This window comes from Anomaloglossus baeobatrachus, chromosome 6 (assembly GCF_048569485.1).
Source record: "Anomaloglossus baeobatrachus isolate aAnoBae1 chromosome 6, aAnoBae1.hap1, whole genome shotgun sequence".
Lineage (NCBI taxonomy): Eukaryota > Metazoa > Chordata > Amphibia > Anura > Aromobatidae > Anomaloglossus > Anomaloglossus baeobatrachus.
Window position 1 is genome coordinate 98,666,890 of NC_134358.1, and position 14,655 is coordinate 98,681,544.

A 14,655-nucleotide genomic window follows, 5' to 3' on the forward strand; every position below is an offset into this window, starting at 1 on the left:
GTCGGGGTCACGTCATTAGTGACGCACATCTGGCGCCATTACCGACATCGCAGAGTGTGACACTAAGGAGCGACGATCAACGAACACAAAAACGTGAAAAATCGTTGCTCGTTGACACGTTGCTCCTTTCCGTAATATCATTGCTGCTGCAGGTATGATTTTGTTCCTCACTCCTGCGGCAGCATACATCGCTGAACGAGGAACGTCTCCTTACCTGCGTCCACCGGAAAAGAAGGAAGGAAGGAGGTGGGTGGCATGTTCCGGCCGCTCATCTCCGCCCCTCCTCTGCTATTGAACGGCTGCCGTGTGACATCGCTGTGACGCCGCACGAACAGCCCCCTTAGAAAGGAGGCGGTTCGCTGGCCAGAGCGACGTCGCAGAACAGGTATGTGCATGTGACGCTGTCGCAGCAATAATTTTAAGCTACAGCAGTGATCACCACATATCGCACCAACGAAGAGGGCGGGTGCTATCGCTCGCGACATCACTAGCAATCGCTAGCGATGTCACAGCATGTAAAGCACCCTTAAGGGGACGGTTCGTTCGGCTTCACAGCGGCGTCACTAAGCGGCCACCCAATAGAAGCGGAGGGGCGGAGATGAGCGGGCCGAACATCCCGCCCACATTCTTCCTTCCTCATTGCGGGCGGCCGCAAGAACGATTATGTTCTTCGTTCCTGCAGTGTCACACATAGCGATGTGAACTGCCGCAGGAACGACGAACAATCTGAGTCCTGCAACAGCAGCGATAATCGGGATTAGAATGACCAGACAACGATCAACGATATGGTGAATAATTTTGATCATTAACGGTCGTTTCACATGCAACGACATTGCTAACGAGGTCGGATGTGCATCACGAATTCCATGACCCCCAATGACATCTCATTAGCAATGTCATTGCGTGTAAAGCCTGCTTAAGCCTCAAGCCTCATCCAGTTAGTGTGGCAGAAAAATATCCTAGTTTGAGCCAGTATGAAACTTAATGGCAGAGATGTGTGCTGATGTAACAGATTTACCAACAAAGGTAGATGCAGTCGTACTTTTTCATAAAATATGTCAATTCATTAACCCAGTTTTAAAGGATTTGTAAAAAGGTATCAATTTGTCCTCTACTGACTCCAAAAACAGAGTGCAGCAATACCCCATCTGAATAAAACAGTTGAGCATGTGAACCACTGCTCCTTTTGATGTCTGTGGTACTGCCGGATCACAGCACTTAGCTGTACTAGTACAAACACTTTAAAGGGAATCTGTCAGCAGGTTTTTGATACGTTATCTGACAGCACCATACAGTGGGCATACAAAGTATGTACAAATATTTGCTAATTAATTAAACAAGAAAAACTGAAATATCACATGGTCTTAAGTATTCGGACCCTTTGCTCAGTATTGAGTAGAAGCACCTTTTATTAATAATAATAATTATAATAATAATCTTTATTTCTATAGCGCCAACATATTCCGCAGCGCTTTATAATTCAGAAAGATCATATACAAACAAGTAACAGTTATGGAAAATACAATATTTAGAGGGAAAAAAAGACAACCCTGCTTGTGAGAGCTTACAATCTACAATGAGATGGGGGGGGGCAAAGTACAAGTGCTTATTTTCAATGGCAATCTAGCCATCTCAAGGAAATGGGGGATAGATAATGGCTTCCTGGACCAGTTGGCCAGAACCTTGAGATGCATTTGGGTGTCATGGAGATTGACGTGGGGTTATGTTCTGAGAAGTTGTGGAGGAACTATGTGAATTTAGTTTGGCTAGGGAGTGTGATAGGCCACCCTAAAAAGATGCCTTTTTAGGTTGCGTCTGACTCTGAGTAAGTTGTGATTTGTCCTAACTTCTTGGGGTAGAGCGTTCCAGAGGTTTGGTGTAGCTAGCAAGAAGTCTTGGATCTGGGAGTGGGAGGTTCGAATTAGTGTGGATGTTAGTCGAAAGTCATTTGCAGAGCATAGAGAATGGGTGGGGTGATAGACAGAGAGGTGGGTGGAGATGTAGGGGGTGCCACACTGTGGAGAGCTTTGTGGGTGAGAAGAAGTAGTTTGAATTGGATCCTGTGATATATGGGCAGCTTGTGCAATTGTCGCGGGCGGCGGGGCGCTGCGCTCGCTAATGCTTGGGTCCGGCGCTGCTGCTGCTGCTCGGTGGCTCGAGCGGTGGGCCGGATCTGGGGACTCGAGCGGCGCTCCTCGCCCATGAGTGAAAAGGGGGTGGTTTGTTTGGGGATTTAGTCAATGATGCCACCCACGGGTTGTGGTGATGATGGGCACCACCGCTGCTGGTGACGAGGATCCCAGGAGCGATGGTAGGGAGCAGCTGGGATGTTGTTCTCCCCCTCCGTGGGTAGGGGTTGGTGGTCCCGGGGCCCGGTGGTGTAACGGGGAGGCAGGGTTGGTGAGGTGCAGGGTTGCAGGGACAGCGCGGCGCGGTGCCGGATGGCACTGGTGTACTCACTCAGCAACAGATGCACAAAGTCTCCGGTAAACCAAACGGCTAGATGGACGGGTCCCGCAGCCGGCTGCAGTGTCTCTCCCCGGACAGGTGATGGTGGCTGTCTTTTCCTGCACCTTTGTGTACTGTGTTGACTCCGATGGCTTCCCAACGGTAGTCCGCTCCCCGGCGTATAGATGCCGGAGGAGCCCGTTTTGCCCGCAGGCGCTGGCCCTTGGATCTCTAGCCTGTGGCGGTGGCTGTATATCCTCACGGTGCGGACGGTTGCCTTCTGACGGGACTTGGTTAGTTAGGAAACCCCTGGGGTTCCTGTCACACTCGGATTTGACTGTTGTCGGCGGCTCCAAGCCTGATCGGGGTCCGATGGCCCTGCCTGTGTGCTTAGCTTCACTCCGTTCCCCGGTTCGGTCCCTGTGGGCCACCGCCCAACCCCGGTCCTACGGTTCCACAGAGTTCTGCTAACTCCTGCAGACAGCCACCACCGTCTGCCAACCTTGCTGTCAGTGCCTGGGCTCCGACCCAAACACTCGCAGTTCGTGACCTCTCACTTTCACCTCCTAAACTGATCTACTGCCTTTCCCGCCTCCAGGCCTGCAAACTCTTTGGTGGGTGGGGCCAACTGCCTGGCTCCGCCCCACCTGGTGTGGACATCAGACCCTGGAGGGAGGCAACAAGGGTTTTTGTCTGATTAATGTAACAGTCTGGGGGGTGGGTGTGTGTGTGTGTTTTGTCTGTGGCTACCTGGCTAGTCCAGGGCGCCACACAATGACTGGCACAGAGCAGAGGCATCCAAGTAGTGGCTAGCCAGATAGGTGACCCTGGCTGTTGCATTAACGATGGACTGTAGAGGAGAGAGTCTAGTTAGGGTGAGACCAATTAATAGAGGGTTACAGTAGTCAAGGTGAGAGTGGATCAGGGCACCGGTGAGGGCTTTTGTCGTTTCCATTGTCAGAAAGGGGCGGATTCTAGAGATGTTCTTTAGGTGCAAGCGGCAGGAGCGGGCAAGAGATTGTATGTGGGAGGTGAAGGCGATATCAGTGTCAAGTATAACACCCAGAAAGCGAGCTTGCTGCCTAGGACATATCGTTGTGCCACACACAGAGAGGGAGATGTCAGGTTTAGGAAGGTTGGAAGACGGAGGGAAAAAATAAGTTCAATTTTGGAAAGGTTAAGTTTCAGATAGAGAGCAGACATGATGTTGCAAACTGCAGTCAGGCAGTCACTTGTGTTCTGTAGTACAGCGGGGGTGAGCTTAGGGGATGAGTTGTATAGCTGTGCGTCATTAGCATAAAGATGGTACTGGAAGCCAATCTACTGATGGTCTGTCCAATTGGGGCAGTGTAGAGGTTAAAAAGAAGAGGGCCAAGGACTGAACCTTGAGGGACCCCAACTTTGAGAGGAAGAGGAGAAGATGTGGAGCCAGCAAATGATACACCTTTTGAGCTAGTACAGCCATGAGTCTTGTTGGGAATGATGCAACAAGTTTTTCACACCCGGATTTGGGGATCCTCTGACATTCTTCCTTGCAGATCCTCTCCAGTTCCATCAGGTTGGATGGTGAACATTGAAGGACAGCCATTTTCAGGTCTTTCCAGAGATGCTCAATATGGTTTAGGTCAGGACTCTGGCTGGGCAGGTCAAGAATGGTCACAGAGTTGTTCTGAAGCCACTCCTTTGTTATTTTAGCTGTGTGCTTAGGGTCATTGTGTTGTTGGAAGGTGAACCTTTGGCCGAGTCTGAGGTCCAGAGCACCCTGGAAGAGGTTTTCTTCCAGGATAACTCTGTACTTGGCCGCATTCATCTTTCCTTCAATTGCAACCAGTCGTCCTGATCCTGCAGCTGAAAAACACCCCAATACCATGATGCTGCCACCACCACCATGTTTCACTGTTGAGATTGTATTGGACAGGTGATGAGCAGTGCCTGGTTTTCTCCACACATACCGCTTAGAATTATCATCAAAAATGTATATCTTCATCTCATCAGACCAGAGAAACTTACTTCTCATAGTCTGGGAGTCTTTCATGTTTTTTTTTGCAAACTTTATGCGGGCTTTCATAGGTCTTGCACTGAGTAGAGGCTTCCATCGGGCCTCTCTGCCATAAAGGCCTGACTGGTGGAGGGCTGCGGGGATAGTTGATTTTGTGGAACTTTCTCCAATCTCCCTCCTGCATCTCTGGAGCTAAGCCACAATGATCTTGGGGTTCTTCTTTATCTCTCTCACAAAGGCTCTTCTCCCACGATTGCTCAGTTTGACTGTACAGCCATGTCTTGGAAGAGTTCTTATGGTCCCAAATTTTTTCCATTTAAGTATTATGGAGCCCACTGTGCTCTTAGGAGCTTTAAGTACTGCAGAAATTCTTTTGTAACCTTGGCCAAATCTGTACCTTGCCACGATTCTGTCTCTGAGCTCCTTGGGCAGTTCCTTTAACCTCATGATTGTCATTTGGTCTGACATGCACTGTGAACTGTAAAGTCTTAGGCCTCTCTCACACATACGTGAAAATCACGCACGTGCCGCGAGACACGTATTTTCCTTGCGTATTGCGTTTGGTAAGTACGTGTCTCCGGTACGTGCGGGCCGTGTGTGTTCTACGTGTACTATCCGCGATAACACACGAAGAACCAGTAATTTGCATACTCACGTCGTCCTTGCTGCTGTCCAGCATACTGTTCTTCGGCACCAGCCCCTCCCACTCCCCGCTGATGCTGCTTCCAGTCAAGCAGAGGGGCGGAGATTAGCGCCAGTGACATCATGCCCACCTCTCCTTAACATGCTCATAATGAGCGGCGGTCGGCAGCAACTGTTTGCAGCGGAAGATTCTGCAGGGGATTATGGAGGTTTATGTGTTTTTTTTATTTTAAAATAATGACATGTGTTTTTCCAGCGCGTGTCACACGAGACCGCATCCACACTACATCCGTGTGGTACGGGTGCGGGCCGTGTGACACCCGTGATGCTGGAGAAAAACGGACATGTCGGCGTGAGACACACACGGACAAACGTAAGTACAGAACGGACAAACGTTCCGTTCCAAAATACTTACGTGTGTCCAAACCATTAGGAATACATAGGTCCAGGTGTGTACGTGTCTCCGGTACGTGAGAAAACTGTGAAACACGTACCGGAGGCACGAACGTGTGACGGAGGCCTCATATAGAGAGGTGCGTGCCTTTCCAAATCATGTCCTACCAGTTTAATTAAACAGCTGGACTCCAATGAAGGAGTAGAACCATCTCAAGGAGGATCACAAGTAAATGGACAGAATGTGACTTAAATATGAGTGTCTGAGCAAAGGGTCTGAATACTTATGACCATGTGATATTTCAGTTTTTCTTGTTTAATAAATTTGCAAAAATTTCTAAATTTCTACCTTTTTTCTGTCAAGATGGGGTGCAGAGTGTACGGTAATGAGAAAAAAATGAACTTTTTTGAATTTACCAAATGGCTTCAATGAAACAAAGAGTGAAAAATTTTAAGGGGTCTGAATACTTTCCGTAACCACTCTAATGTAGGCATGGAGGTTCTGAATCCACTGATGTATCACATAGATTACTGACTCCAGCCATTCTTAAGGGGGCTTTACACGCAGCTCGTGAAAGCACCCGTCCCCATCGTCTGTGCCTCACGGGCAAATCGCTGCCCGTGGCGCACAAAATCGTTAGTCCCCATCACATGGACTTACCTGCCTAACGATGTCGCTGTGGCCGGCGATTCACCTCCTTTCTAAGAGGGCGGTTCGTGCGGCGTGACAGCAACGTCACATGGCAGTAATCCAATAGAAGCGTAGGGGCGGAGAGCAGCCGAAAGAAAGGACGCAGGTAAGGTGTTGTTCGTCGTTCCTGGGGTGTCACACGTAGAACTATGTGCTGCCTCAGGAACGACGTGTCACACGTAGCAATGTGTGCTGCCTCAGGAACGACGAACAACCTGCATCCAGCACCATCAACAATATTTGGGATTACAACAATGTGCCAACGATCAACGATAAGGTGAGTATTTTTGATCATTAGCGGTCGCTCGTACGTGTCACACGCAACAACGTCGCTAACGAGGAGGATGTGCGTCACGAATTCCGTGACCCCAACGACATCTCGTTAGCGAAGTCGTTGCATGTAAAGCGGACTTTACACAATCAAACAATTTAGATTCAGGGACACAGCAGGGCTGATAGAGCTACCTCTCCCTTCTCAAGCTCCAGATAGAGATTGTGCATTGACTGTGAGGTGTCAATCACAGCTGGGGGCATGTCAGACTGCAATGCAGGTGATTTTCTAGTCCTGCACTGTTAATCACAAGGTAATTAGTTTATGTAAACAGTTGCACACACACTGATAAGAGAAGCACAGTTGCGTTTTGTTTCCTAACCCTTACAGCATGCTGTCCTTAGCGTACATAGCAAAAACCTTTTAGCAGATTACCTTTCAATATTAACTTTTCAGGACTCACGTATTTTAGGCCCTTTAGGAAGAAGCATTTTTTATCATCATTAAAATTCCAGGAGGCATAATGCTTTTTATATTTTTTAATTGACATATGAGGGCTTGTTTTTTGTCGGATGAATTGTAAGACCATTGTATGGACTGTAATTTATCACCTAATTTTTTTAACTGCTGTTATCTTTTTAGGCATTTTAAATTTTATGCGATTCACAGTCTGCATAAATGACTTATTTATTGCATTCCGTGAGTCAGTATGACAAATTTATACAGAATTATTGACATTTGATGATTTTATACAATAAATACACTGATAAAAGAATATTTTTCATACCTTATTCTGAGAGGGCTAAGTTTCCAGGTATTCCGTTAAGGACCTATTTTTGCATGACATAATGTAGTTTTCTTTAGTCCTATTTGGTGTACATATAACTTTTTAAACACAAGTTTTGGAAGGTAGAATAGACAATAAAAAACTGTAATTCTGGAATTTTTTTTAAACACTGATCATATTTAGTTTAAATTTAAAAACTCCTGTCACCAAAATTGACCAGCTTTTGCTTATATTTTATACCCACTACTCTCCTGAGTATTCCATTTTTATTTTAATTGACCATAGGGTTCAACAAGCTTTTTGCTTACTGCTAATTTTTAGGGTCATTACCAAAGGGTCATTACTCACAAAGTAATTATGCAAATCAACCTCAGAGAATCCTGTGAGAAGTGCCCACTTAGAAAAAAAGCATAAAAATTATCAAGAAATAAAAAGGCTCATATCTACAGAACTATATATATATAGCATCAGTCCTCTTAAATATAGTGTAAGCACCACTATATACAGTATGATCCCTAACACAGTCCCTTCTACCCCTTCTATATACAGTACGAACCCCAACAAAGCTCCCCATATACGGTATGAGCCCTCACACAGTCTCTTTATCTTTTAAATTATGAACCCCACACAGTCCTCTATGATTGCCGCTGCAAGATGCTGTGGTAGCCATGCTGGTTCAGTATGCCTTCAATTTTTAATAAATCCTCAACAGTGTCACCAGCAAAGCACCCCCACACCATCACACCTCCTCCATGCTTCACAGTGGGAACCAGCCATGTAGAGTCCAGCCATTCACCTTTTCTACAAAGACACGGTGGTTGGATCCAAAGATCTCAAATTTGGACTCATCAGACCAAAGCACAGATTTCCACTAGTCTAATGTCCATTCCTTGCGTTCTTTAGCCCAAACAAGTCTCTTCTGCTTGTTGCCTGTCCTTAAAAGTGGTTTCCTAGCAGCTATTTTACCATGAAGGCTTGCTGCACAAAGTCTCCTCTTAATAGTTGTTCTAGAGTTGAGAAGATGTGTCCAAACTTTTGGTCTGTACTGTATATGGCATTAACTCACATACAGTCCTCAATATGTACAGTAAAAGCAAATATAGTCCTATTAGATACAGTAAAAGACCTATCATAGCCACTTTATACAAAGTATGAGCCCCACATAGTTCCTATAAATACAATGAGCCCTGCACAGTTCTGCTATATACAGTATGAGACCCACACACAGCGCCTATATACAGTATGAGCCCCAAAACTGTCTCCCCTACCTACGGTATGAGCCCTCACATAACATCTTTATACATAGTATGAGCCCCCACATAGCTTCCTTATACACAGTATTAGCCATTACACTGTTCCTCTGTAATGCTCGTTGCTGCTGATGCGACTGGCATGGCCGGTATGGAAGGAATTGACAGCGGGTTTGGCAGATATGACAGGCACGAATTGTTGCAGCAGGTACGGCAGATACAGCTGGTATGGATTGATGCAGCAGCAGGTACAGTAGATACAGCTGGTATGGATTTCTGCATCTGTGAGTAGGGCAGATAAAATTGGTACAGAATGGTGCAAAACCCCGCATCTAGCTTTAACTAAAATTATAACTGCTGACTTCATATCAATAAGTCAAATAGGTCATAAGTCAGATTTGTGGTGATAATCCATATACTATTTGTGTCCCCTAAATGGCTTTTTGCGAAATTGAAAATTGACATTTTATTGCTTGCTTTCAAAAATGGCTTTCTTCTTGCCAGCCTTCCATCAAAGCCAGATTTGTATAGTATATGACTAGCAACTGTCCTGTGGACAGATTCTCCCAGCTGAGCTGTGGATCTCTGCCACTTCTTCAAAGTGACTATGGGCCTCTTGGCTGCTTCTCTGATTAGTGTTCTGCTTGCTGGGATGTCAGTTTGGTGGACGGCCATTTCTTGGTATGTTTGCAGTTGTGACATACTTCTTCCATTTTTTGATGATGGATTGAACAGTGCTCTGAGAGATGTTCACAGTTTGGGCTATGTTGTATAATCTAACCCTGCTTTACTCTATTCCACAACTTTATCCCTGACCTGTCTGGTGTGTTCCTTGATTTTCATGATGCTGTTTAATCCCTAATGTTCTGAAACAAACCTCAGAGGCCTTCACAGAACAACTGTAGTTATACTGAGAATAAATTACAGTCTTCAGTGTAGGAGGAGAAAAAGGGGTTAAACCCGCGCAATCCGCCAAATAAGATGTAGAGATGTTGATAGTTTAATCACTCTTTTATTCCATAGGTCTACGCGTTTCAAGGTGCAGGGACCTCTTCCTCAGGACCAGAAAATCAACATTATGTTGATTTTCTGGTCCTGAGGAAGAGGTCCCTGCACCTTGAAACGCGTAGACCTATGGAATAAAAGAGTGATTAAACTATCAACATCTCTACATCTTATTTGGTGGATTGCGCGGGTTTAACCCCTTTTTATCCTCCTACACTGAAGACTTCTGCACGTGGGGCCGCGGCAGCCGCCATTATCCTATGCTATCTTCGGTGGTTGTGACCCTTCACAACCATTTTTGGTGAGTGTATTTATCTATATACTTACTTGTACTTATCTGGTAAAACCCTATCAGCGCTTCTGTTTTTTAGCACTATTATCGAGAATAAATTACACACAGAAGCTCTCAATTTATTAATTAGGAGACTTCTGGTGGTAATTGTTCACTCAGTATTTTATTTTGAGGTATCAAACTACAAGACTACAGGGATCTGAATACAAATGCAAATGGCAATTTATAGATTTATATTTTTAAAATAATTAGAAAACCATGTATCATTTCCTTCACACTTCACAAATACTTGCTATTTTGTATTGGTATATCACATAAAATACATTTACGTTTGTGGGTGTAACATAAAAAATGTGCAACATTGATGGGGTATGAATACTTTATTCAAGGCACTGTATATTTCATTATATCTGGCGCAAACCAAAAATGGCACATTAAAAGTTTTCTTTTTTTTTTCAGTGCTCATAGTAATAGTATAAAGATGATTCACTAACTCAGAATTTAGACAATTTCTCAATACTGAAGTGAAGACACCTATATTATAATTTGCATCTTTCTCAAAATATTTGGTTTTTTTTCTAAAGTTATACATTGAATTCTCATTATTACACACAGTAAATGAAATATGAAGTTTTGGAAGGGAATATTTTTTTTTTTTTTCACTCTTAATTCTGCCTATTAGTGGTTTGATGAAACAGTTATTATCACTAAGTGATATATTGTAAAATGAGTGTAAGTTCATTTATATTTCCATTATTTTACAATATGAATACTCTCAGGTAATTTAATGTTCTAATTGAGGATATAATTGACTTACACAAAGTGAAGAAAATGTCGAAAAATGTTAGAGTAAAAAATTGTCATTTTTAGGAACAAGTAATTTGTACATTTGTTATTCTATGTCAATTTTTGGCCCCATGACATTTTTAAGAACACCACATGAGAACTTAGCATGCCAATTATTTTAGCACATCCCCTTAGGGATTTTTAGAATTGCTATTTTATTTTTTTGCATTTTCCACTTACTTGCTGTTATATTTAAAGAATACCTGTCAGGATATTTAAACAAGTATTGTTGCAGATTATATTTAGGTATTATTTTAAGTTTTGAAATAATTTTTTGCGAAACATAGTGTAATATTTTATTTTTACAGCAGTAAGATTTTTCAATCTCTTTCCATTTTGACATTAATTCTTCATTTTGGAGGCCTATTTAATTATTATTATTTGCATTACCTTAAGTACATACTTAAGTGTTGGGTGCTTTCTGGGATTTTGTTTAAATGAAAATAATAAAATACAAAAAATGTTTCTATTAAAAATATATAATCTCATTTGTAATTATGTGAAATGAGTATTTAAAAAAAAATGACATGATTTCAATCAAGTTTTATTTTGAACGTATTTAAAAATGATTTGGGGTTTTGTTTTCCATACCAATATGGAACATCACATGCAGGTTTACAAGGAAAGAAAACGCATAACTATAAGTAGTAAAGGATCCATGCAGGTCTGTTTCTGCCATGAGGCGAGATGAGCATCTGGTGAGCATCTTGCCACCCCTGGGAGTACTATTTCGACGGTTCTTATCAGTATAATTGGAGACGGGGAAGGGTTTGAAAGGGGTCAATGTGAGGTGACAGTATAGAAAGGACAGTACAGAGAGGGGGAAAAGTTAGAGGGGGATGTGTACTGAAAGGAGACATTAAGGGGGTATAATGTGAGGGTACAGTGTAAAGAGGGTGAAGCATGAAGAGAACAATGAACATAGGGATAGTGTTAAAAGGGGCAGTGTTAGTATAAGGACAATGTGAACAGGGGTCAGCATAGAGAAGAATGTGGAGATAAAAACAATATGAGGGAACAGTATTACATGGGAACAATGAGGCAATTATTATTCCTAACGGAAGACAGTGAGGTGGTTATTGTTTATAAAAGGCCAGTATGTCAACTATAGTTCACAAGATCAAAAATTGGGGAAGTTATTGTTCACAATCGGAATATTGTGGCATTTATAGGTTAAAAAGATGCACAGTGTGGAAAGTACAGTTCATAAGAGTGGATAATATGAGGTTTATAGTTTATAAGGTGGGATGGTGGATAATATGAGGTTTACAGTTTATAAGGTGGGATGGTAGATAATATGAGGTTTATAGTTTATAAGGTGGGATGGTGGATAATATGAGGTTTATAGTTTATAAGGTGGGATGGTGGATAATATGAGGTTTATAGTTTATAAGGTGGGATGGTAGGTAGGCTGTTTATAGGGTAGAGTATAACGGTTGTGGTTTATATAGGTAGACCGTGAGATTGATATAGCTCATAAGAGGAACATTGTTGTGGTTATAGTTCAGAACTGGATTTTAAGGAAGCAATGTTTTATAACAGGGAGCTCAGTTAGGGAAAACGGATGTACAGTGTGGCAGTTATGGTTCATAAGAATCATAAGGGGGACAGTGTGGAGACAATCTACCATAAGAAAGACAGTGTGGGGGACATTTTGTGCAAAGAGAACAGTGAAGGACGATTATTTATTCAGGTGTGCAGCACTGATACATTCTTTTTTTATTATGGGCAACTATAACATTATCATTTATAAGGGCACTGTGTTGGGATGTGCAGCAGAAAACCAGAGAAGAGGGAAGTCTGTAGAGACTATTTGTGTTTATGAAAATCTATCATGGCTTTTTAGACCAGTTAGAAAATAAAGGGATTAGAATGACTCAAATTGGACAAGATGCCACATATAGGGTATCTGGATGTAAATGATTATTTCTGATATTGACTTGACTAAAAATTACTGTGGTTTTGGTATAGCCAATAGTTTGATAATGGTTCATAAAAACTCCCAGCATTTGCTTACTGTTTTTCTTGACCTACTAGTAGTTGTCAGTTAATAGCATGCAAATGTATATGGTGGGTGCTTACATGACAGCAATTGATCATTGAACTAAACTTGGATATGCAGTGATATTGCTTCTGGTGATGTATTCATGTCCTGATAGAGATCTGAGTACTTTAATTTTGTACTCATTTAGGTTCTAGCTTTGTATTCATGTACAGATGGTTGTTCTTGTGTTGTATTTCTCGAATGATGGCAGGTTTGGTTCTGAAAACAGAAATTATTGCTGTTTCTGGTTCTGTGTTCCTGCACTGTTATTGGATCTGATCCACCTGACATGTAACAATCCATATTTGTAATCTTCAAACACAACCTGAGAAGTCAGTGTTCAGAAAAGCCAACATCCAGCAATATCTCTGTGGCGCCCTGGACAAGCCAGGGGCCACAGAGAACAACACCCACACACCCCACACTCCCGGTCAGGCACACCGAAGTCAGACTAAAACCCTTGTTGCCTTCCTCCAGGGGCTGATGTCCACACCAGGGGGTGGGCCAGGTGGTTGGCCCTGCCCACCGTGGAGTTCACAGTCCTGGAGGCAGGAAAAGAGGACAGTTTAGTTTTGGAGGTGAAAGTGAGAGGAAGGAAAAGTGGTAGTGGAGCAACTAACTGACAGCGTCCGGGTGTGTGGCCCGGGCGGCACAGCAAGGTTGGCAGACGGTGGTGACCGTCTGCAGGAGTGGCCTATCGGAGTTTACCGTAAGGACCGTGGATGGGTGGTAGCCTGGCGGTACCGGACCAATACACAGAGAGAAGCCAGCACCATATGGCAGGGGCTTACGGACCCCGGCAAGGCTAGGAGTCGCCGTGAATTTGCCAAATTTGTTAGCGAAGGGAACCTCCTGGGTTTCCCAGCAGCCAAGTCCCGACAGAAGGCAACAGTCTAACCGAGAGAGGGAAACACAGTCACCGCAAAGGCTAAAGTTCCCAGGGCCAGAGCCTGCGGGCAAAAAAGGGGCTCCTCCAGCCCATATCCAAGCTGGGGAGCGGGTTACCGGTGGGAACCCATTGGAACCGTTACAGTACACAGGTGCAGGGAAAGGCAGTCACCATCAACCTGCCGGGAAAAACAACACCGTAGCCGTCTGTGGGACTGTGGCGCCCCTGAGGATTCCGTCGCCACAGGTCATTGCACCCCATCCAGTGGTGTGATGCCCCATTCTGGGAGAGGAAGAGAGTGAACTCCGGTCCCCTGGTAAATCCACACTACATCCATTGCTAGGAACACACTGGGACCAGGGAAAGTGGCAGACAACCCTCCCATGCTGCATGCTGGGAGGGGTCGTAAGACCCATCCCTGCTCCTATAGGGTAGATCAGAGCAACTGGGGAGGTGGGAGGAGCCATCTGAGAGCAGACACAGAGAGGAAGGTCTAGTGTAGTCAGTCGGAGTTGAGAGAGAGTGGGGAGGAGGAGGAGGCCTGCTGGAGGCAGGCAAGGAGGAGAAGAGAAAGGGAAGAAAGAAAAGCCCCAAGTCAGTCAGGGGCTGGAAAGAAGAAAAGAGACGCTTCCTGGTGAAGACCCTGGGACCCAGAGGTCCAGGTGACACCACGCAGAGAACAGAAGGAGTCGCAGGGCCACGGGTAGTCTGTATAGCTGTCGGGGCAGTTTAGAGCTACGGTGGCCTGTTCCACAAGAACATCGGTGGAGGGATCAAGCTGCGACAGGGGACGGTCCCTAGAGACTGGAGGAGTGCAAAGATCATCTCCAAACAGTAAAAACCGAGGCCCAGGGAACGTTGTAGACTCCCCGGGCCAGAACCCATAGCAGAACTTCCAGAAAAGGGGTAATCAGCCGACAGGTGACCCCCCAGCCTGGAGGCTGTAGTGGAGGCCAAGCCAGGTTCATCCTAACAAAGGCAAGGCTAAGGAAGACAGCAGGAGAAAGAGACACTAAGAGAAGGGCACCGGCTTTCACTCTCTGAACCACCCAGAAACGGCGGAGGTCCCTGACAGTGGTCCCAGCAGTCCAAGGGTTC